Source organism: Apodemus sylvaticus, chromosome 22, assembly GCF_947179515.1.
Source record: "Apodemus sylvaticus chromosome 22, mApoSyl1.1, whole genome shotgun sequence".
NCBI classification, from domain to species: domain Eukaryota; kingdom Metazoa; phylum Chordata; class Mammalia; order Rodentia; family Muridae; genus Apodemus; species Apodemus sylvaticus.
This window is the reverse complement of record NC_067493.1, coordinates 45,497,397-45,519,784: the sequence shown is the minus strand read 5'-3', so window position 1 is coordinate 45,519,784 and position 22,388 is coordinate 45,497,397. Positions and strand designations below refer to the sequence as shown.

The 22,388-nt window shown below is 45.6% G+C and overlaps 1 protein-coding gene across 8 annotated transcripts in view; it reads right to left on the bottom strand.

The window, feature by feature from the left end:
* Clip1 (CAP-Gly domain containing linker protein 1) overlaps positions 1–21,938 on the bottom strand; it is a 113,129-nt gene extending 91,191 nt beyond the window's left edge. For 6 of the 8 annotated variants that reach the window (XM_052167497.1, XM_052167501.1, XM_052167504.1 and 3 more), the window contains exon 1: positions 21,527–21,615. The gene's annotated coding sequence lies outside the window, so the exon portion shown is untranslated. Of the gene's footprint in view, positions 1–20,602; positions 20,714–21,526; positions 21,616–21,837 lie in introns of those variants that run through there. The other 2 variants (XM_052167498.1, XM_052167499.1) reach the window with 2 other exon arrangements.
* Between the last annotated feature and the right edge of the window lie 450 nt (positions 21,939–22,388).

The window sequence follows — 22,388 nt, the reverse complement described above, 5'->3', positions numbered from 1 at the left end:
ATTTCCTTTTAGATTTATTTTACTTTTTTAAAGATTTATTTATTTAGGCCTGGCAGTGGTGGCACACACCTGTAATCCCAGCACTCTGGGAGGCAGAGGCAGGCAGATTTCTGAGTTCGAGGCCAGCCTGGTCTACAGAGTGAGCTCCAGGACAGCCAGGGCTATACAGAGAAACCCTGTCTCAAAAAAACCAAATCCAAAAAACCAAAAAAAAAAAAAAAAAAGATTTATTTATTTGATGTATATGAGTACATTGTAGGTATCCGTCTTCAGACACATCAGAAGAGGGCATCAGATCTTATTACAGAGGGTTGTGAGCCACCATGTGGTTGCTGGAAATTGAACTCAGGACCTCTGGAAGAGCAGTCAGTGCTCTTACCCGCTGAGCCATCTCTCCAGCCCCTAGATTTATTGTATGTGTAAGTATTCTGCCTGCGTGTATGCGCTCCACATGCACCTTGTGCCAGGTGTCTGAGGCGGTAAGAAGAGGATGTCAGATTCCCTGGATCTAAAACCAGATTGAGTTGACCTCTCACCTCCAAACACGTGCCTATCACGTGCATGAGCACAGAAAAGAAGAGTGCAGCCAACACAGTTAACACTCCTTACACGGCTTCCTCGGAATCAGTTGTGTACTTCTGCGTACAACACATCCCAATGTGCTGTGTTCCAAACGCTCCAAAGACTCCCAGGAGCCATGGCTAGCACACGACTGCAGACAGAGCCTGACGGGTGTCCATGCCACAAGCCAGTGCCTGGCCTGTCCAATCTCAAGGCTAGTTCCCGTCCTCCTTCCCCAGCTTCCCTGGGAGATTAGTCACCACGTGACTAAATTCTAGGCAACAGGATTAAAGAAGCAAGGGAGTAGTGTACCGTTTCTAGGCCTAGACCACATGCAATTGCAACAATCTCTGTCCCTCTCATGGCTTGAAAGAGACGAGCCCAGAACCCCTGGAAGCACTGGGCGGTGATGGCAGACAGTGGGACAGGAGAGACTGGACTCTGACTTACTGCTCTACCAGCAGATCTCTCCTGAATTGGGGATGTAGCTTTGATCACAGTGCTTCCCCATTATGCGTGAAGCAGCACATAAACTGGGCGTGGTAGCACACGCCTATAATTCCAGCACTTGACGGGAAGAGGAGGTAGAGGCAGGAAAATCAGTTTAGGTCATCCTCAGCTATGGAGCTTGTTCAAGACCAGACTGGGATACAAGTGAAAACAGAAAGAAAGGGGAGAAAACTATGAAAGTATACTATTTTCAATAAAGCAAAAGAGGCATTTTACTGGCAAGAGCAAAATATATGTAAAAGAATAGGCCTTCAAGTAGCCCAGGCTGGCCTTAAATTTAGTATTTAACTAAGCCTGGCCTTGAACTCCAAATCCTCTTGTTTTAGCCTCCAGTGTGCTAGATTTACAGGCATGAGACACACATGGCGACCTTGATTGCCAACAGGGTAATGGGATGGATGCTCTGTGCTCAAGCTGCGGATAGTACTATTCCCTCTATTTTCCTGTGTCTAAAATTTTTCGTGATTAGCAGGTTTTATTATATATCTATTTTAGAAAAATCAATCTCCAATATTCCCTATTCTCTGTGACTTGATACCATAAAAAAAGAATTAGGCCGGGCGGTGGTGGCTCACGCCTGTAATCCCAGCACTCTGGGAGGCAGAGGCAGAGGCAGGTGGATTTCTGAGTTCGAGGCCAGCCTGGTCTACAGAGTGAGTTCCAGGACAGCCAGGACTATACAGAGAAACCCTGTCTCGGGGGGGGGGGGGGGGGGGGGGGGGGGGGGAAAGAATTAGGAAATTTACAATTCATCAAAACAAACAGTTCCCCAAACAATGAAGAAGCTTATGCTCAAATTTAAAAAAAAAAAAAATCCTGCTTTTTTTCTTGAAAATTTTTCATTTCTTTTATAATTTTTTTATATATGGTGTTTTGTGTGTATACCATGTGTGTACTTGGTGCCTAAGAAAGTCAAAAGAGGGTGTTAGAGTCCCTGGGACTAGAGTCATACATCATCACAAGTTGCCATGTGGGTGCTGGGAACTGAACCCAGGTCCCCTGCAAGAGTAGCACAGGCCTTGACCTCAGTACCATCGCTCCACCTCCCCACAAAAGGATAACCTTTCTTTTGAAACAAGACCTTCCTATGTGGTTCAGGCTTGAATGCGGAGCAATCCAGATGGGTACTCCCCACCACACCAGTGCTGAGGCTCAAACAGGCTCTGGGCAAGCACTCACCAATCAGGCCGCAGCCCTAGCCTCAAACTAGCCATGGGTGTCTCATGCCTGTAAATCCAGCACACAGGAGGCCAGAACAAGAGGATTTGGAGTTCAAGGCCAGACTTAAATACTAAATTCAAGGCCAGCCTAGGATACTTGAAGGCCTGTCCTAGAAATAAACAAAAAAACCCAAACAAAGTCTTGAGTCAAAAAAAATATGGGCAGCTGGACTCAGCTAAGTGACCTGGGATAATTTATCTCACCCTTACCAGACCTCAGTATTCTCATTTATAACCGGAGGCTACTGATCAATATTCATTTCTAATTCCACCCTTTTGGGGTTCTAACCAATAGTTTAGATTTCAGCTCCTAAAAAGGGAAAGGATTCAAAAGTAAAAGGAAAGTGACTTCGCTCAGTCTCGGGCATTGGAGTGATAAGATCTCTTCTGTCCTGCTGCAGTTGCTGGCTCGCCTGCTGCAGTTGCTGGCACTGGCCGAGCGACCATCGTGAACTGCCCTCAGCAAGCCACACTCTTCCATCTGTAAACTGAAAGCACCTCTCTCGTAAACTGAAAGCACCTCTCTACTCTAAACCAGAGATTTCTGGTGGGAGACAAAGGACAGTTAAAAAAAAATTCAATTAATTTTACCTGCCAGGAAAGGGGATTTAAAATGTAGCTTCCAGAATCAGGCTGGTGCAGGAGAGGGAATCTCAGCCTGAGCCCAGCTGTGAACCAACAGCACAGCAGAGCTCAGCCCCTTACCTGGAGACAGCGGCACTCTGAAGACTCTATCCTAAATGATGACACTACCTGAGGCTTTGGGAGTGCCTGGGTGAGGCTAGCTGGAGAGAGAGAGAGCCCTGCTGCTGATTCTCCAGACACGCCTGACAGGAAAAGTCAGGCTCTGTCCTAATACCATCTCCCTGGTCCAAATGGTCCACTCAGAGCTTAGTCCTGTCCCCCAAGTCATGGTTATGTAACTGTGGCTACATGGTTATGCTGTGTCACTAGCTGTCCCCTGCCCCCAATACAGAAGAGGCAATGTAACCTGAGCTGCTAGGCCATGGCCACTGAAAACACCGAGACAGCTCTGGGTTGCTTTCCAAACGCCCTGCATCTCACAGAAGCCATTTTTTCTTCTTTCAGTTTTGTTCACTCATATTGGAAAAACAGGACTGAAAGACACTGGTATAGTTTCTTTAGCTCCTGAGTGATTAACAAAGGTCAAGTATTTCAGTTTCGGGGCAGGCTGTCAAAACCCAGTCAACAGGGGCATAAGTCTGCTTGGGGTCAACTTAACCATTTCACTTCCTACCTGAATAGAGCTTGATCCTGTGGATGAGAAATTCAGGGTCAGGCCTGGCTCCCATACAGGGTCCTTTATGCACCCTACCCACCCTCTACTGCCACACAAAGACTTCTGGGAGGTGGGGTGTCACGGTATTGACTCTAAAGGGACAGAAGGAGGGACTGGAGAGATGGCTGAGGAATTAAAGAGTTAAAGAGTGCATATCGCTCTTGCAGAGGACTTGAGTTCAATTTCCTGCACCTATGTCAGGCAACCAACTGCCTATAACTCCAGCTCCAGAGGATCTGATGTCTCTAGCCACTCAATACTAGCACGGGCACTCAATACTAGCACGGGCACTCAATACAAAGAATTTTTTAATAGAAACAAAAAGGGCTAAGTATGGTGGCATATACCTCTAATCCCAGCACAAAGGCAGAAGCAGATCTGTGAGTTCAAGGCCAGGCCAGTCTATGTAGTGAGTTTCAGGACAGCCAGAGCTTTGTAGAGGAACCCTATCTCAGAAAAATAAATAACAAAATAAAAATAAAAGGTGTGACAAGATAACAGTAATTGTCTCTCCCTAGTAGTCTCCAGTCCAGCTCTTCCCTTTCTGAGATGCTGGGGCCACTGGACAGCGCTCTGGTTGCTCAGTGACAAACCACAGTCACGGTCTTCTTTGCATTTCATTCAGTGCTAAGTTACTCATGGCCAGGAAGATTTGGCTTGTCCTGCTTCCAGAAAGATTTATAAGATTATTTGGTCCACAACAAATTTTCAAACTAAAGCATCAAGCAGAGCTATATCTCGCCTCATACATAAGCCACTGATGAAGATGGTGACCTTGGTTTCTGAACCCTGGAGCCTCTTCTTAAAATTAGGCCAATGAAGCTCTGACTAAACTATTCAATTACTACCTCCTGTGAGTGGTATTTGAACTGGCTGTAAGACTCAAATCAGATAATTACATCTGTTGACACTGCTGTACTTTCTAGAATATCACTGTCCAACAGCAAGACTAATAAATAATTCTGGATTCTCTAGTAATCAGATTATTTAAATTAAAAAGAAACTTGTCCAGGCATGGTGATTTACACCTTTAATCCCAGGCAGATACAGATAGAACTCTTTGAATTCAAAGCCAGCTTGATCTACCTAGTAAGTTCTAGAACAGCCAAGACTGCAAAAATTTTAAAAAGAAACACATAGATCTCATTTTTTCCCAATAAATCTAAGCTATCATTTCAAAACATAATCAAGGGCCAACAAGATGGGCTCAGTGAATAAAAGCACTTGCCACCAACCCTAAGAACTTGAATTGAATCCCCAAAACTCACATGACAGAAAAAAGTGCAGTCAATATACAGTTAACATTTCTTATATGACTTCTTTGAAACCAGCTGTGTACTTATGTAACATATCCCAATTTTCTGTGTTTCAAATGCTTAAAAGACTCATGTGAACCATGCCCAAATACACATCACAGGTATGTGGGAAGCTGAGGCAAGGATTACTTAAGTGCTGGAGTTCATGGCTAGCCTAGCCTACACGGGCAAGACTTTATCTCCAAAACAAACAAACAAACAAACAAACAAACAAACAAAAACCAAAGACACACAGAGACATATATGTGTGTGTGTGTGTGTGTGTATACAGGCAATGTGTGTGTGTGTGTGTATATATATATATATATATGTATATATATGTGTATATGTATATATATGTATATGTATATATGTATACATATATGTATATATGTGTATTTATACACATACATATATATATGTATGTGTGTGTATGTATATATATATATATATATCCAGGTATGTAAGTCCAAGAATGATAGTTTATTTTTTTGTCTTCAGATAGGTAATCTTTCCCACTCTGTGTGAGAAATGCAAAACTGAGTAATTTAATTGTTCTTAAGACAAAATAAAAATAAAAAAGGAAAAAAGAACGCCCATGCTCACAGTAAGAGGACCTTCAAAGTGTCTGTCTGACAGGTGACACATGACGCCTAAGGAAGCCCTGATGGAAGCAGAAGTTACGGCCCAGTAAAACTGCCAGCTCAGCACTGAGTCTGAAAACAAACCCACAAAATCTCAAAGCAAAAGACAGTGAATTACAAATAAAATACGTATCAAGTATTTCTCAAGACCCATGAGTGAGGAAGGGAGGGAGGGAGGGAGTGTGTGAGTGAGGAGTGAGTGAGTGAGGAGTGAGTGAGTGAGTGAGGAGGGAGTGAGTGAGGAGTGAATGAGGAGTGAGTGAGTGAGGAGTGAGTGAGTGAGGAGTGAGTGAGTGAGGAGTGAGTGAGTGAGGAGTGAGTGAGTGAGTGAGGAGGGAGTGAGTGAGTGAGGAGGGAGTGAGTGAGGAGTGAATGAGGAGTGAGTGAGTGAGGAGTGAGTGAGTGAGGAGTGAGTGAGTGAGTGAGGAGGGAGTGAGTGAGGAGTGTGTGAGTGAGGAGTGAGTGAGTGAGGAGTGAGTGAGTGAGGAGTGAGTGAGTGAGGAGTGAGTGAGTGAGGAGTGAGTGAGTGAGGAGTGTGTGAGTGAGGAGTGAGTGAGTGAGGAGTGAGTGAGTGAGGAGTGAGTGAGTGAGGAGTGAGTGAGTGAGGAGTGTGTGAGTGAGGAGTGAGTGAGTGAGGAGTGAGTGAGTGAGGAGTGAGTGAGTGAGGAGTGAGTGAGTGAGGAGTGAGTGAGTGAGGAGTGAGTGAGTGAGGAGTGAGTGAGTGAGGAGTGAGTGAGTGAGGAGGGAGTGAGTGACCGGCAGGACTCAAGCAAACAAAGCGGGAGGCAGCACTGTGCAGAGAGGAGAGGGACCACAAACCCCGGAAGATCAGCTTTTTCTATTTTTTTAATCAGGAAACCATGCAGAGCCAAGAATGTGCTAGCAAAATGTGCCCAGAGTGGTGGACATATCTGTAGTCCAGGGACTAGGCACACTGAGGCAGGAAGATCCAATACAAGGCCTGCTTTGTCTACAAGTATGAGACAGTCTCAAAGAAAAGAGAATTCAGTGCTGCAGAAGAAACTATAGCTGAGCCGGGCAATGGTGGTGCACACCTTTAATCCCAGCGCTTGAGAGGCAAAGGCAGGCAGGTGTCAGGGTTCAAGGCCAGCGTGGTCTACATGGTGAGTTCGGGGACAGCCAGGGCTATACAGAGAAACCCAAACCAAAGAAAACAAAACGAGAGAAAAAAGAAAGAAGGAAACTATAGAAGAAAAAGGTAATCTGGGCAGTGGTTGCACACGCCTTTAATCCCAGCACTTGGGAGGCAGAAGCAGGCGGGATTCCTGAGTTCGAGGCTAGCCTGGTCTTCAGAGTGAGTTCCAGTACAGCCAGGGCTACACAGAGAAACCCTGTCTCGAAAAAACCAAAATCTCCAAAAAAAAAAAAAAAAAAAAAATCATAATGTAAACATCTGTGTTTCCTGCTAGTCTTAGGTGACCCCTGTGAAAGGGTCATTCAAGCACCACCCCTCAATAGAACCGCCAGCTACAGGTTGAAAACCATTGATGTAGAGACCCCTGGGCTTCTAAATGGAGACAGAATAACCCTCCCTGTGCACACTTAGGCAGAGAAGCAAATGACATAACAGCGTGACTGGCCACTGTTTGTCACAAACACATTTTTGTGGCCCAGAGAACTAAACCACAAGATAGAGAGCAGAGTCTACATGAAGTAAAGTATCTGGAGAGGGATTTCAGCCATTGAGAACACTGAGTGACAGGAAGCCACCTTAAATCACCTTTTACTCTGACCTCTCAGAAGCTTGTTCCTTCAACAAGAGAAAGTGTGTGGTGTCACTGAACACAATTAGAGTGCAGGCCATAAAAGAGCCACTGTTTCAAACCAATGTAATAACCAGTGACACTGACCAAGGAGACAGTAATGCTGGGTATTAGAGCCTGGGTTTCAGCAGCAACTTAGATGTGCTGAGGACCAAAGAATAAAATCTTAAATATGGGTAGGATGGTCTTAATAGGATAGAGAGATCACAAATTCTGTTCCCTTTTTTAAAATATTCTTTTAAATTTTATTTATTTATTTAACTTAATGTGTATGAGAGTTTTCCCTGAATGTATATATGCTAACTAAATGTAAGCCTGGTGCCTGCAGAAGTCAGAGAGGGCATCGGAGTCCTTGAAACCGGACTGATGGATGGTTGTAAGCTATCATGGGAGTACTAGGAACTGAACCTGGATCCTCTGTGGGAACAGCAAGGGCTTGTAATCGTGGAGCCAGCCATCTCTCCAGCCTTCACACTTTCTTTAATTCCCTATTTCTAGCAGAGAGTCGCAAAACTCGGCTGTTAAAAAACAAGATTAAGCTGGGCATGATAGTACACAGGAGAGTTCCAGCACTTAGGAAGCAGAGGTAGGAGGATTCTGAACTTGAAAATGTTTTTATTAGCTACAAGGTTTGGATAAGCATGGCCCCTACAGACAGGTTTATATATCTGAATATTGGTCCCCAGTCAGTGGAACTGTCTTAGAAGGACTGAAGGAGGTATGTATGTTGTGTCACTTGAAGGCAGGCTTTGAAATTTCAAAAGACCTGGGCCATTCCTAGCCTTGCTCTCTTTGACTACTTGTGGGTCAAGATGTGGGTCAAGTAGCTTTTAGCTGCTCCTGCCACATGCCTTTGCTCATCCTCCGTGGATTCTAACCCTCTGAAACCATTATTCCAAATCAAATGCTTTCCTTTGTAAGCTGCCTTGGTCAAATGTCTTATCACAGCAATAGAAAAGTAACTAAGAGCCGGGCGGTGGTGGCGCACGTCTGTAATCCCAGCACTCTGGGAGGCAGAGGCAGGTGGATTTCTGAGTTCGAGGCCAGCCTGGTCTACAGAGTGAGTTCCAGGACAGCCAGGGCTACACAGAGAAACCCTGTCTCAAAAAAAAAACAAATCTAAAAAAAAAAGAAAAAAGAAAAGTAACTAAGACATCATTGGCTTTATGTATAATAATGGTTTCGTTATGATTTATGTATGCATATAATATATTCCTTTTTTGTTTGTTTGTTTTTCAAGACAGGGTTTCTCTGTATAACCCTGGCTGTCCTGGAACACACTCTGTAGACTAGGCTGGCCTCAAACTCAGAAATCCATCAGCCTCTGCCTCCCAAGTGCTGGGATTAAGGGCGTGCACCACCACGGCCCGGAATAATATTTCTTAATATTTATTTATTTATTTATTTATTTATTTTTACTTATTGGGGTAGGTGAAAATGTCTAAGTGAGAGGACAACTTGCAGGAATTGGTTCTTTCCTTCACCTACAATATGGATGTGAGGGGCTAAACCCAAGTTGTTAGGTTTGGCAACAAATGCTTTTACCCTCTAAGAAGCCATCTTGCTAAACCCCGTATAATGTATTTTTATCACAGTCATAGATCTCCAATACCCTCCCTTGTTCCCCTACTACTTGTCTATCTTCTCCTCTCGTGTGTGTGTGTGTGTGTGTGTGTGTGTGTGTGTGTGTGTGTGTGTGTTTTCCAATGAGTTTCACTAGGGTTGCTTACAGAAATATTGGTATTACAGGTTAAAGGATTAAGAGTTAAGAGACATGGGCACATTACCAGTGGCTTTACCACTGTAGAAAATGTCTCTTGTGAGATTCCCCTTCCCAGTCATTATTAATCCTCAGGAGTAGATAAGACCTCAAGGGCCCCTCCCAGATCCAAGGCAGGACCTCTCGCTCTACCTCGAGCTCACTGACTTGGCTAGACTAGCCAGCCAGCAATCCCCTAGAATTCCCTTTTCTCCGGGTCTCTATTACTGGGATTACAGATGGGTGCCATCATGTCTGGATTTGTTTAATTTTCTGAGATAGAGTCTCTCTCTGTAGCCCTGGCTGTCCTATAACTCGCTCTGTAGACTAGGCTGGCCTCAAACCCACAAAGATCTACCTGCCAGTTCTGGTCTTATACATAGAGTTTCACATGGATCCTGGGTATCCAAACTCAAATTCAGATCACTATGCTTATGTAAATTCATTATTGGCTGAATCATCTAAATAGCCTGAGAGCCAGCTTAAAACAAAATTAATATGAGTGTGCATGTGTGTGTGTGTGTGTATGTGTGTGTGTGCGCGTGCATGCGCGCGCATATGTCTGTGTGCGCATGTGTATTTGTGTTGTGTGTCTGTGGTGTACCTCTGTGGATGCACACATATAAATGTGTGGGCACACATACCTATACATGAGTGTACAGAGAGGCCAAATCAGGTTATCAAAGGTCTTTGTCTATTGCTCTCTGATTTAACTGCCCTGGGACACTGTCTCTCACAAAACTAGAAGTTTGCTGTCTCAGGTAGGCTGGCAAGCCAGCTGGCTCTTGGAATTCACCTGCTTCACCCCCAGTGCTGGAGTCATGGGCCTGTGAAGCCATGCTTGGCTTTTTTGTATTTGAGCTTAGGTCTTCACACTTGCAGAACAAGTAAGTGCTCTTACCCACTGAGCCATCTCCCCAGCCTCTTGGTTAGTTTGTTGAGACAGAGTTTTATGTGGCCCAAGCAGACATGGAGCTAACAAATAGTTAGATACCTAAATGTCTGATTCTCCTGCCTCCATCCACCAAGTGCTGGGACTACAGGCAGGTTCCATCACACCTTACTCAAAACAAACAAAAAAAGCAACTTTGGGGCTACGGAGCTAAGGTGCCTCAGTGGGTATTTGGCATATAAGCACAATGGCCTGAGTTTAAACCACCAGAAACCATGTAAAAGTCAGATATGTGTCTGTGATCCCAGGGCTACCACAAAGAGATGGAGGCAAAGACAGAATCCCTGGACACTCTGGCATACATAGCGAGAAACAACGGAGACCTCTTCTCAAACAAGGTGGGGAGAAAACGCTAATACCCAGGGTAATCCTCTGATCTGGTGCATGTATGCATGCGCACATATGCACACACACGTGCAAGTGTACACACCACAAATATACACACATACATACTCACACAGGCACACATACATATATGCAACAACAATAATGACTTGAAGCATGGCGCTGCAAGTCCACTGTCCATACTTCCATTAAGTTCTGTATCTTTCCATGTTTCCTTCAGTGTCTTTATCGAACCTAACTTACCCTAACTCTAGAAGGCCAGGTGTCAGCGTAAAAGCACTCATAACTACGTGTGAAAACATGTTCCCTTACCATCTTCATTTGAAACCTGAAAGGTCCTGCTAATCTGGGAGCAGTGTGGCATGAGTACCAGACAGGTTGCTACACACTTAGTGACTAGTAAGGCCACGCAGGCCACTGTTATGGGCAGACACTGATACTTCTTTAACCACCTTCAGCCCCTATGAAACCCAAACAGCATCCTGTCACCTCTGAATGGCACCAACTGCTGTCCTCACCCAGGATTCAGGAACAAGGAACCCACAGAAGTGTCCTAGTCAATAAAATATTCCCATAAGGTCAGAAATCATCACTCCATGTTGTCTTCTGTTACCTATCTTAGTCTGCTTTCTACTGTCAGGATAAAACATCACAACCAAAAGCAACATGGGAGAAAGGGTTTATTTAACTCACAGCTTACAGTCCATCATCAGGCAGGAACCTAGAGGCAGGAACTGAAGCAGAGGCCACAGAGGAACACTACTTACCAAACTGCTTACCCGCCATCACCCCTTACCCAGGGATGGCACTCCCCACACTCCCCACAGTCGGCTGAGTCCTATAGCCTTGCCTCCAGGCAAGCTGATGGAGGCATTTTCCCCACTTCCCAGATGACTCTAGCCTGTCAGGCTGACAAAAAAAGCAACCAGGACACTGATCTAAGACTGCTGGACCTAGTCCTGCTGACTCTTCTCTACTTACGCATTTAGGAATATTTTATACACAGTCTCTAAGCATTTTTTTAAAGACAGGCTAAGCATAGCTGAAATTCATAGAAATCCACCTGCCTCAGCTTCCTAGGTCCCAGGATTAAAGGCTTATACCACCACATGTGCCCCTCTAAACTTTTTTTAAAAGTGCAGACTCAGTGCTTGCCCAGAATGAGCATCGCCCTGGGTTCCATCTCTAGTACTGGGGAAAAGAAAAAGAAATGAACAAGAGGGACAGACTCAAGTGGTCTTAAAATTAACAAGTTGCAAAAGCAAGCCACTTCTCTCTAGCAAGAGTCAGGAGCAAAAGATGCCGGTAAACACAGCAGTCACTATTCAAATGGTCCATGTGAAGGAGCCCACTCAGACACTCCAGGCCAAAGCCAACCAGCAAGCACCAGAAAATTCATCGGCTCCTTAATTCAAAAGGTGTTACAAGGGAGACTTACTTCCAGTTTCTAACCAACCAAGCCTTTACAGAGCAATCTGTAAAATCAACTTGTCAGCATTAAGTGTTGGTTTGAGAGTATCAAACAATAAGACACTGACAGTGAATAGAAAGGTTTACAGCATCTTTTCGGAAAAGCCAGAAGTTGACATAATACTCTGAAAAAAATTAAATCACACTTGAAAATTATATGGTTTGAAAATGTAGCATGTACACAGTTCAGAGTACAAATTGTACTGAGTGAATTTTTTTTTTAAGGGAGGGGAAAGAGAGACAGAGACAGAGAGGGCAACCAACCCTGGCAGAGGGCTGCGTCATTAGCCAGTGTTTATTTAAAGAGGAATTCTGAGTGAGCTGTGATGCAACTGCCCGAGATTATGAATATCTGCTGGGCTCAGTGGAATGTAGACTTCTGTTCTTATGACTTATATACATGAAACAACAACCTCCCAAAGTTCTTTCATCTGCAAAAAGTGTGAAAAATAAAAAACACAGAAAGCTAAATGGTTGGAGCTACTTTATTCATTTACACAATATTCTACAAAATTCAGATAGTTTTGTAATTCTGATATATGTCACTGCTTAAAAATGGATCTTTAAGGAGACTAAAATTACTAACTTTGGTGAGTATCTCCCAGAAGAACTTAATGGGTTAGCAGCAGTCAACTATACTAATGTGTAAAAGGGAACAATATGCTTAATACAGCAAGTTTTAGATGCAGAAGAGACCTTCGTGATCTAGTTCACCTAACTCACTTTATCACTGAGGAAACTGATTTTAAACGTGTAACCACTTGTTACTTAACAGTCTGTGACTAAACTCCAATCTCTAGGTAGATTCCTGACCTTAAAGCATGCTGGTGGACACATTTCTGATCTGTTATATAAAGCAGCGAGATGAAAAGAGTCATTTCAGGTACGCTAAAATTGTCTTCCTTTCCGAGGTTCACAGAGAAAAGAAGACATGCTGCTGCCGCTGCCGTGCTGCCCCTTCATGGAGTACATGGCCCACACGCAAAGCAAAAGCAACCAACTGCTCAGAACGAGAAAGGGCCACAGACAACTCAGAAGAATCTAGAATGTCCCCACTTTGGATTTGCGATCTACTCTTTTAAAGGTGTTTTGTTTTCACTTTGCAAATGTGCAACAATAATACCTGCTGTGGGTTCTGATAGCCAATGGCCAATAGAAAAAAATAATCCCATATTGATACTACTGAAGACTGCAGATTTCCAAAAACTCCATCAGTCTACTAAATGCATTACAGATCCCCCACAGACCAGAGTCCTCAGCCTAGATACAGGTGGAGACCAGAAACTTGTTTTATCTGGATTCTAAGCCCCAACTTCAGTGTCAGTCACACCTGCAGCTAACCTTCACTGCAGACACATCAAGTGCTACCACACCTTAGTAAGAAGACTCCACCTCTAATTAAACTGTAACAAGGAAAGCGGAGAGCAAAAAAAGTACAAAGGGGCCTGAAAGCTGGCAAGGCACAAGTTGCGACAGGAGGAGCACACGCTGCTTTTCCAAGCGGAACATTTAAGTCCCTGTAAATCCCAAGTTCCCCACTGACAACTGCTCATTAAAACACGCCCTTTCAATCGTCCCTCCTACTCAAAACTAACTTTGTAAACAAGGCAGGAAAAGACTTAATTCCTCAAACCAGGATGCACCATTGTCTCCTAGTGCTATTTAGTTAGGTTTTTCGAGACAGGGTTTCTCTGTATAGCCCTGGCTGTCCTGAAACTCACTCTGTAGACCAGGCTGGCCTCGAACTCAGAAATCCGCCTGCCTCTTTTGGGATTAAAGCTGTGCACCACCACTGCCCTGCATTCCTAGTGCTATTTAAATGACAGACCTAGTTGAAAAGTGGAGGAAGCAGAGAGGCGCTCTAGCATTTATGGAGTTTACATCCAGGCTCCATTTACTCTGCACGGCCACTATCAAGCAACTGTAATCCACATTTTATAGATGAGAGAACTGAGCTCTAAAAGTTTGTACAAAGTCTTCCACAAAATAACAGAGCTGGCGGTTTTTTTGGTCAGGAAAAGAATGGATCTGGGCATGGTGGCACACAGCTAGGACTCCAGATTGCAGCAGGTCACCAGCTCAAAGATGTCCTTGGCAATATACTGAGGATCTTCCTTAAAGGAGTTCTGAAGAATTGGCTCAAGCACTTAAGAGCATTATTGCTCTTCTAGAAGCCCCAAGTTTGGTTCCCAGCACCCTCAGACAGCTCACAAACCACCCGTAATTCCAGCTACAGGTAATCTAACATCCTCTTCTGGGTGAGGTGGGATGGCACACTCGTGTGTGTGTGTGTGTGTGTGTGTGTGTGTGTGTGTGTGTGTGTGTGAGAGAGAGAGAGAGAGAGAGAGAGAGAGAGAGCATGCACGCGCACACACACAACTTTCACACAGACACATAAATGGAGAAAATAAGTCAAATGTGATGGTGCATGCCCTTAATCCCAGTACTCAGGAGGCAGAGGCAAGTGGATCTCTGTGAGTTCAAGGCTAGTTTAGTCTATATAGCAAGTTCTAGGCCAGCCAAGGCTATACAGTATGATGTTGCCTCAAAAAAAACAAAACAAAAAAAACAAACAAACAAAAAAAAAAGAGACAGAGAGAGAGAGAGAGAGAGCTATTGCTGGGTATAATGGTGCATGCCTATAATCTCAGTTCTCAAGAGGCTGAAGTAAGGCGATCACTGCAAGTTTGAGGCCAGTCAGGTCAACACAGTAAGTTCTAGGGTGGCCAAATCTACACAGGAAGAACCATCCTCCTGGGCATGGCTGGGGGCAGGGAGGGGAGAGGAAAATGACGAAATTCTTGCTTTTACCTGCCTTATATGAATAGATAGTTTTCTCTAGAGCAGGGTTTGAACCTGTTTTTTCCTCCACTTGTTATCTGGGCTACCCCTCCCACAGCAGATGCTTGATAAATGGCTGGTGAATATATGAATTAAACAATAGGTGGCGGGACAAATATGATGGAGCACGCCTGCAATTCCAGCACTAAAGTGGCAGGGGCAGTTTGGTTTACATACCAAGCTCCAGGCTAGCTAAGGCTACACAATAAGATTCTGTTTCAAACAAAACAAAACAAAATTAAGGCTGAGGGGATATCTCAGTAAAGCTTTGGCTCCATCAACATAAGGACCTAAGTTCAGTCCCCAGAATCAATATTTAAAAACAAATAAAAAGAAAACATGGGCATTGTGGTTCAGTGACCCACACTTGTAATCTCAGAGCTGGAGAGACAGAGGCAGGTAGATCCTTAAGTCTCCTTGACTAGACAGCCTGGACTAATTAGTAAGTTCAAGGCTAGCCAGAGCCCCTATTTCAAATAAAAGATAGGGAAGGAGAGTGCCATTCCAGGAATACTGAGATTGACCTCTGACCGCCCCCTCCCCCAAGTAGTTGTTTTAAGCAGGGGAAGGTTAGAGAGATAGCTCAGTGGTTAAGAGCACCTGCTGCTCTTCAGAGGACCCGGACTTAATTCTACACTCACTTGGAATTCATAACCATCGCTATCTCCAGTCACAGGGGATCTGACTCCTACTTGTGGCCTCTAGAGTCACCAAGAATGGTACATGGTACACAGTTACAAATGCAAACACATAGACATAGACAATAAAAAGCAAATCTTTTGCTAATAAAAACAACAACAGAAACAGTTTGAGGCTGGAAAGAATGGTTCAGAAATCAAGAGTGCACACTTCCTGTGCAGAAGAGCTGAGTTTGGTTCCAAACACCCATGTCCAGTGACTCACCACCACCTAAAACTCTGACTTGACCAGACCCTGGCTTTTGCAGGCACTGCTCTTACACGCTCATTCACACTTGGACACAAGTACACATACACATATTTTTTCAAGTCTTAAAAAGTCTTCAAGGAGCTAGGTATGTAGCTTACCAGCAGAAGCTTTCTCTCTCTCTCTCTCTCTCTCTCTCTCTCTCTCTCTCTCTCTCTCTCTCTCTCTTTCTCTCTCACACACACACACACAGAGAGAGAGAGAGAGAGATGTAGATCCAACCTAAAACAGAACAGGGCTCTCTTCAATTGACTGCTGTAAGGAATAAAGTCTGTTCACATTATTTTTTTGGTTTGGTTTAGTTTTGGTTTTGGTTTTTCAAGTCAGGGTTTCTCCGTATAGTCCAGGCTGTTCTAGAACTTGCTTTGTAGACCAGGCTGGCCTCAAGCTCAGAGATCTGCTTGCCTCTGCCTCCCAAGTGCTGAGATTAAAGATGTGAGCCACCACTGCTTAACCTGTTCTTTTTCTTTCTTTTTTTTTTTTCTATCTCTCTCCTTTTTTAAAGATAAGTTATGTCAACTAAACTGGTCTAGAATTCACAGGGATATGCCTGCCTCTGCCTCCTGAATGCTGGGATTAAAGATTGCAATACCATGCCCGGCTTTCATATTGCTCCCTCCCGCCTCCCTCCCAAAAAGATATCTAATAAAATATCCCTACTATCACTTATTTTTCCTGAAAGATCCTTTGTGAGTTGAAGAATGTGTAGGGCCAGAAAGACGTCTCAGTGGATAAGGGCACTATGTGCCAAGCCTGGGGACTCTAGTGACTGGCCTAGACCTTCTGGTCCTGGAAACCACATGTGGAAAGAGAGAAAAATATTTCTCCTTCACTGTTCTCCCAGTGGTTTGAGTGAGTGTGTCTCCCACAGGCTCAGGTATTTGAGCACTTGGTCCTCAGGAGATGCTGCTGGGGAAGTGGTGCAGCATCACTAGGGGTGGGCCTCGAGGTACAGCCCCAACCCACCTCCAGTCTGCTGCATGCTTGCCAGTGAAGGTGTGATCTCTCAGCTTTCTGTCCCCTGCTGCCATGACTCCTCGGCCTAATATAGACTCTCCCTCTGGAAGCATAAGCCCAGACTCTCTTCTATAAGTTGACTTGGTCCTGGTCTTTTATCACAGCAACAATAAGGTAACTAACAAGTCCTCTGACCTCCACATTCATACTGTGGCAGGTGCATGCAATGAAAGCACACACAGAGACACACACTCAACAAGCACATGGATAAAGTAAAACAAAATAAAAATAATCTGTACAATTGGGAAGAAAAAAACTAATCAGTGTTGCCTTTCTGCTACATATCAAACCCAAATTCCAGATGATATGAACACCCTGAACATCTGGATCCTTGGGCCCTTGGCTTCAAAAATAGCATTGTGAATCAAGGACTTGTCACTTCCAAATGTCAAAAATGGGCAGACTCTGGGATTTAACCCAAGTTTAGAAATAAGCAAAGGAGAATACAAACACCAAACTACATAATTCAAGTTGGAAGCATACAGAGCCATGTGATTATATAAACCTTAAGGAAGCGAAATGCCTTGTCTCAGCCTCATGAGGATTCCTGAGAAGGGACACAAGAGACAGATGAAAACACAGGCTTCCCCAGGACTAAGACACCCTACGGGCTGACCAACGGGGGATTTTGTAACAAGACTATTTCCTCTTTTCAAGGACTTCGCAAAAAAATTCTTTTAAGATGTTGTTGCTGAACCACAATAAACAGACAATCAAAAAACAGACCCACCCACTGAGTTACAGCTAATGGAATCTGTCCTTCTAGAAGTGCCAGATGGAGACTTAAGGAGGAAAAAAGCTCTTTACTAACTGTGGCCAAGATTCCTTGGTACTTCATGCCAAGTCCAGGATATTAACCCAGATGTCCTAGCCAAATTCAAGGTTGGTTAAGTACAATCTGCCAACCTATTAAAAAAAAGCAAGGGGTGGGGGTTGGGGGGGCTCCTTCTGTACCCTGACTGCAATCTGAAGAGGTCACTCTTCCCTAAAATTTCTGTACATTACCATCAGTCAATGATTCCTTTTAGAGAGAACTATAATGAAAATGTTGATTTAAAATGTATGGATTGTTGAGTTCCACCTATAAAAGAAACATACCCTAGTGTTTATTAGAAATATATAAGATGGCCCGGGGCTGGAGAGATGGTTCAGCGGTTAAGAGCACTGACTGCTCTTCTGAAGGTTCTGAGTTCAAATCCCAGTAACCACATGGTGGCTCACAACCATCTGTAACAAGATCTGATGCCCTCTTCTGGAGTGTCTGAAGACAGCTACAGTGTACTTACATATAATATATAAATAAATCTTTAAAAAAAAAAAAAAAAAGATGGCCTGAGATCTTAAAACACTGTGTCCCCCAATAAACCAAGATACTTTGAACAAAACAAAAACAAAAACAAAAAACAAACAAACAAAAAAAGATGCTGTGATAAAGCTTCCCTACACAGCTATCTAAAAAATTCACAAAAAGTCGGGCGGTGGTGGCGCATGCCTGTAATCCCAGCATTCTGGGAGGCAGAGGCAGGCAGATTTCTGAGTTCGAGGCCAGCCTGGTCTACAGAGTGAGTTCCAGGACAACCAGGGCTACACAGAGAAACACTGTCTCGAAAAAACCAAAAAATACAAATCCAAAACACACAAAAAAAAAACCCAAAAAACAAAAAAACAAAAACAAACAAAAAAAAAATCACATACAGAGTATTAAAGACACTATTTTCAATTAAGATTAAGAAGACATATATAAAAATTTATGTTAAGCTGGGTTTTAATCAGCAGGGCAGTGGTGGCTCACATCTTTAATCTAAATGCCTCTTCTGGCCACCACGGACCAGCATGCACAAGGTCCACAGACAGACATACTCAACAGGAGGGTGGTGCTGGGAATACAGACTGTATGAAACTCTAGGTTTACTCTCTGAAGTGTGCACAGAAGGGGTCAAGTCCATATGTCAAGTACTGGGCTAGCCAACTTTTGACCAGCCAGACTTAGCATCCTATTGCCAAGGTATCAAAATAACATAATAATATAAAATAACGGAACATAAGGTTCAGTTCTTACTCTGCATTCACAAGCAATGAGACTTTTAACCCAGTAAAGTTAAAGAACTTTAATTCTCCCTACTTTGAACACAAACTTGATCACAGGAGATATCTAGGCATGGTAGCCAATATTTATAATCCAAACTGCTGCAGACACAGAGGTGGGCTCTGAGCAGGACAATATATGAGACACACACACTGTCTCCCACTCCAAAAGTCAGGCATGATGGCTGCCACCTGGAATGCCAACACTCAGCAGGCTTAAGCCAGGAGGCCTGGGTCCCAGGTTAGCCACTGCACAGGGAAATCTTAGCTCAAACAAAGATGAATGGGGAAGGGAGATGTGCAGAGCTGCCTGGTGTATGTGAGAGGCCTGGGTTTTCATCTCCAGGATGGATGGATGGATGGATGGATGGATGGGTGACAAGTTATTCCGAGTCTTCATCTCTACTCAAATCATGCTCTCAGATGGGTCTCTCGAAACCCAATCTAAAATTCCTATAACCTTAACCATTATCTACAAGAGTTCATAGTCCTTCTCTGGTTTGTACATTTTTTTCTTTACCACTTATGACATTCTAACATACAACATTACCTATGTTTAATATTCTTGCTATGTCTTTCAATTGGAAGAAAAGTACTGAGAGAATAAAGACTGGCCACTTTATTCAGGGCTGTGACACCAGCTAGCATCCAGGAGGGCATATGGCACAGGAAATGGCTCCATAAGTATCTGTGGTGTGAATACTGAATAGACCTCATTACACAGACAGGCAGAGATTCCACAACTCCATAAACAGCCTTCGGAGGAACCATAACTTCAACAGCACTGAAATAAGTAGAGGCGTGTCATGACTAATAACACTGGCCCTTATGTTTGTTTCTTTTTCCTGTCAAAGAAAAACTATAAGCCAGGCAGTGATGACACTTGTCTTTAATCCCAGTACTTAGGAGGTACAGGCAGGCTGGTCTCTGTGAGTTCAAGGCCAGCCTGGTGTACAGAGTAAAATTCCAAGACAATCAAAGCCACACAGAGAGATCCAGTCTTGAAAAACCAAAACTAAAAATAAACAAGAACCAGGCTGGCTTATTTTTGTGCTCAACAATGACTGAAAAAGCAGAGAATGGCAAAATCCTCATGTTCAGAGATACTACAAAATGTCCCGCACATTTTCAATGTTTATCTCTTCAATCCAGGCCTAGTAGGAAGCCTAACTGCTTCCTCTAAAACGCGACGACTGGCGTCCTAAGCTGTCCACCGAGCAATCACCCGCTTCCTTGGCTTTCACACTGTCCAGTCTTGCCTTTAACTATTGGTTCACTGTCCTAACAAAACAACTAAGCAAACTGAAGTACAGTTCCTGACAACATCACCTATTGGCTGTGACTCTGACCTTTCAATGCCCTGTTTAAAAAAAAAAAAATGACAGCAACCTCCCTAGGATGGATGGATGACTCGAGACAAAAACTCCACACTTGCCCAGAGCTCGGCTATAAGAAGCCCTCAATAAACCCTAATTGCTATTATTTCAAGAGGAAGAAATGCCCCAAGGCCGAGGAGCAACATACCTGAGGATACTTACAAAAGATTATCATTAAGCCTAGAAGCCAAACACTGCTCTCCTGACTGCGAGCCACGATTAGGAATAATCATAAAAACCCTAGACTCAGAATCATCAACGCACCACAGCATAAATATTAACAGAGTCCCAAGCAGACAGGCACAGTCCTGGCCAGGGAGAAGAAGCGGCTAGGCTGCTGAATCACACACACACACACAAAATGAGAAAGGAAATTACAGAATCATATCCACTGTCTTATGAGTAAATAAATAGAAAGAAAAAGTAATTGGCGCGCAAGTTTTTGCTAAAAACGGGTATCCACATGGATTACAGACTTAACGTGTCATTTCTTCATACCCGAGAGGTGGGGCTGGGCAGGGAGGAAGATAGGGTTGGTGCACGGCTTCTGCCAGATGGGAAAGCCACACGAAGTGGAGAGACTACGGGATTCCAGGGCAGGACTCCAGACTCAAAATCCGATCTTCTGTTGTCTTTCTCTAATAACGCAAGACCTCCAGGTTCGACACAAAAACCCAAGGCTCTGCTTTTTAAAACAGTCCCCCACCCCCACCCCGAACAAGTGTCATCTGTCTTCCGCGCCAACCCCCGGCCGCGCAGGCAGGTTCGGGTTACCGGGCGGCGGTGATTTCAGAGATCTGGCACCCCGTGTCGCCCTTCTACCTTCTCAGAGAATCACGGTCCAGGGGTCTGAAGGAAAACAAAAGCCCAGGGCCGAGCAGGCGGGGACGGGGCAAGCCGGGCCGGGCCGAGCTCGAGCGATAGACCGGGGCAAGGGCGCCCTCCATGCCGGCTCGCGGACACCCGGCGTCCCGGGCCTGCCAGGGGAAGGCTCAGGTGGCGAGCGGCGGGCGGCGTGCAGGGCAACAGGTCGAGCCGGACCCGCGGCCTCCGCGAGCGATGGAGCCGTCCCCGGAACCTTCTTCCCCCCAAGAGCCGAGGAGAGGACGCGGGCTCCTCGGAGCGCGGCTCCGGAGGCGGCGCAGGGGCGAGGAGTCCACGCTCCATCTTGAGGCGGCGGGAGGAAGGCAAGGCCCCGGGCCGCGGCTGACAGGGCCGGACGCGCGCGGCTCGCGGCCAGCCTTCCTCACAGCCGCTCGCTCCTCGTGCCCGCCACCCTCAGCCGCGGTCCCCGTGCGTGGCGGGAGCCTGGGGCGAGCCTTCCCTCCCTGCGTCCCCCGGAACCCGGGCGGCGGGAAGGAGCGGAGGGAGAGAGAGGGTGGGACGGCGAGGAAGGGGAGATGAGGCCCGCGCTCCGCTCACCGCCTGGGACGCCGCCGGTCGCCGTCACCAGCCTCCCAGCAGCAGCAGCACCAGCAGCAGCAGCAGCAGCCGCCGCGGCCGCCGCCTCCCGCCTCCCCGGCTCCTCGGCTCGGGGCGGGGGAGAGAACGTGACGCGCTGCCGCCGCCGCCGCCGCCGCGGGGCCGGGAGAAGACGCCGCGCCGCCCCTCCCCGCGCCCCGGCCGCTACCGCCCGCGAGCTCTCCGCCGCCCCTTTGTCTGCGTGACCCCCCTGCGAGCCCCTAAATCCTCCCGAGTCGACCTCGGTAAGGAGCAAGATGCCCGGGACCAACCGAGGGGCCTGCAGCCGCCGGTGCTCTAGCATTTCAGGCTTCTCCCTATTTCCGAGCAAAGTGTGCCCAGAATTTGCAAGTCACCCCGGATGGCTACCCGTCGACCGGACCGCAGCCAGCCGCTGGGATGGGATGGGTTGGGGGGGGGGGGGGGAGAGCTGATCGGTTTCATTGACCTCCCCTTCCCGCCTAGAGCAGGGTGATAAATCCGTTGCCACAAGTTGGAAGGGAGATGCCCATATGCAAGCTAAGCTTGGGATGAAATGAACGGTCTCTGCTCTCCAGGAAATCACTGAGGGGTTAAAAAAAAAATCCTTTGAGACAAGCCCAGGCCGGCAGCCCGTTAGTTTTAAGAAAAGCGTCTTTTATTCGCCCCAGTCGTTTGGACAGAAGCCCAGGTTAATGTCCCGACCGAGCTCCTCCCCAAGTAGGGATCCCCTTGTAAAGCTTTTGAAAGGGACTGGAGAGGACGCTGCAACAGCCGGCTCAGGGCTGCGCTAGCAGAGGGCGGCCAGCATTTCGCTCCCATAGACCATGGCAACCCCAGAAGT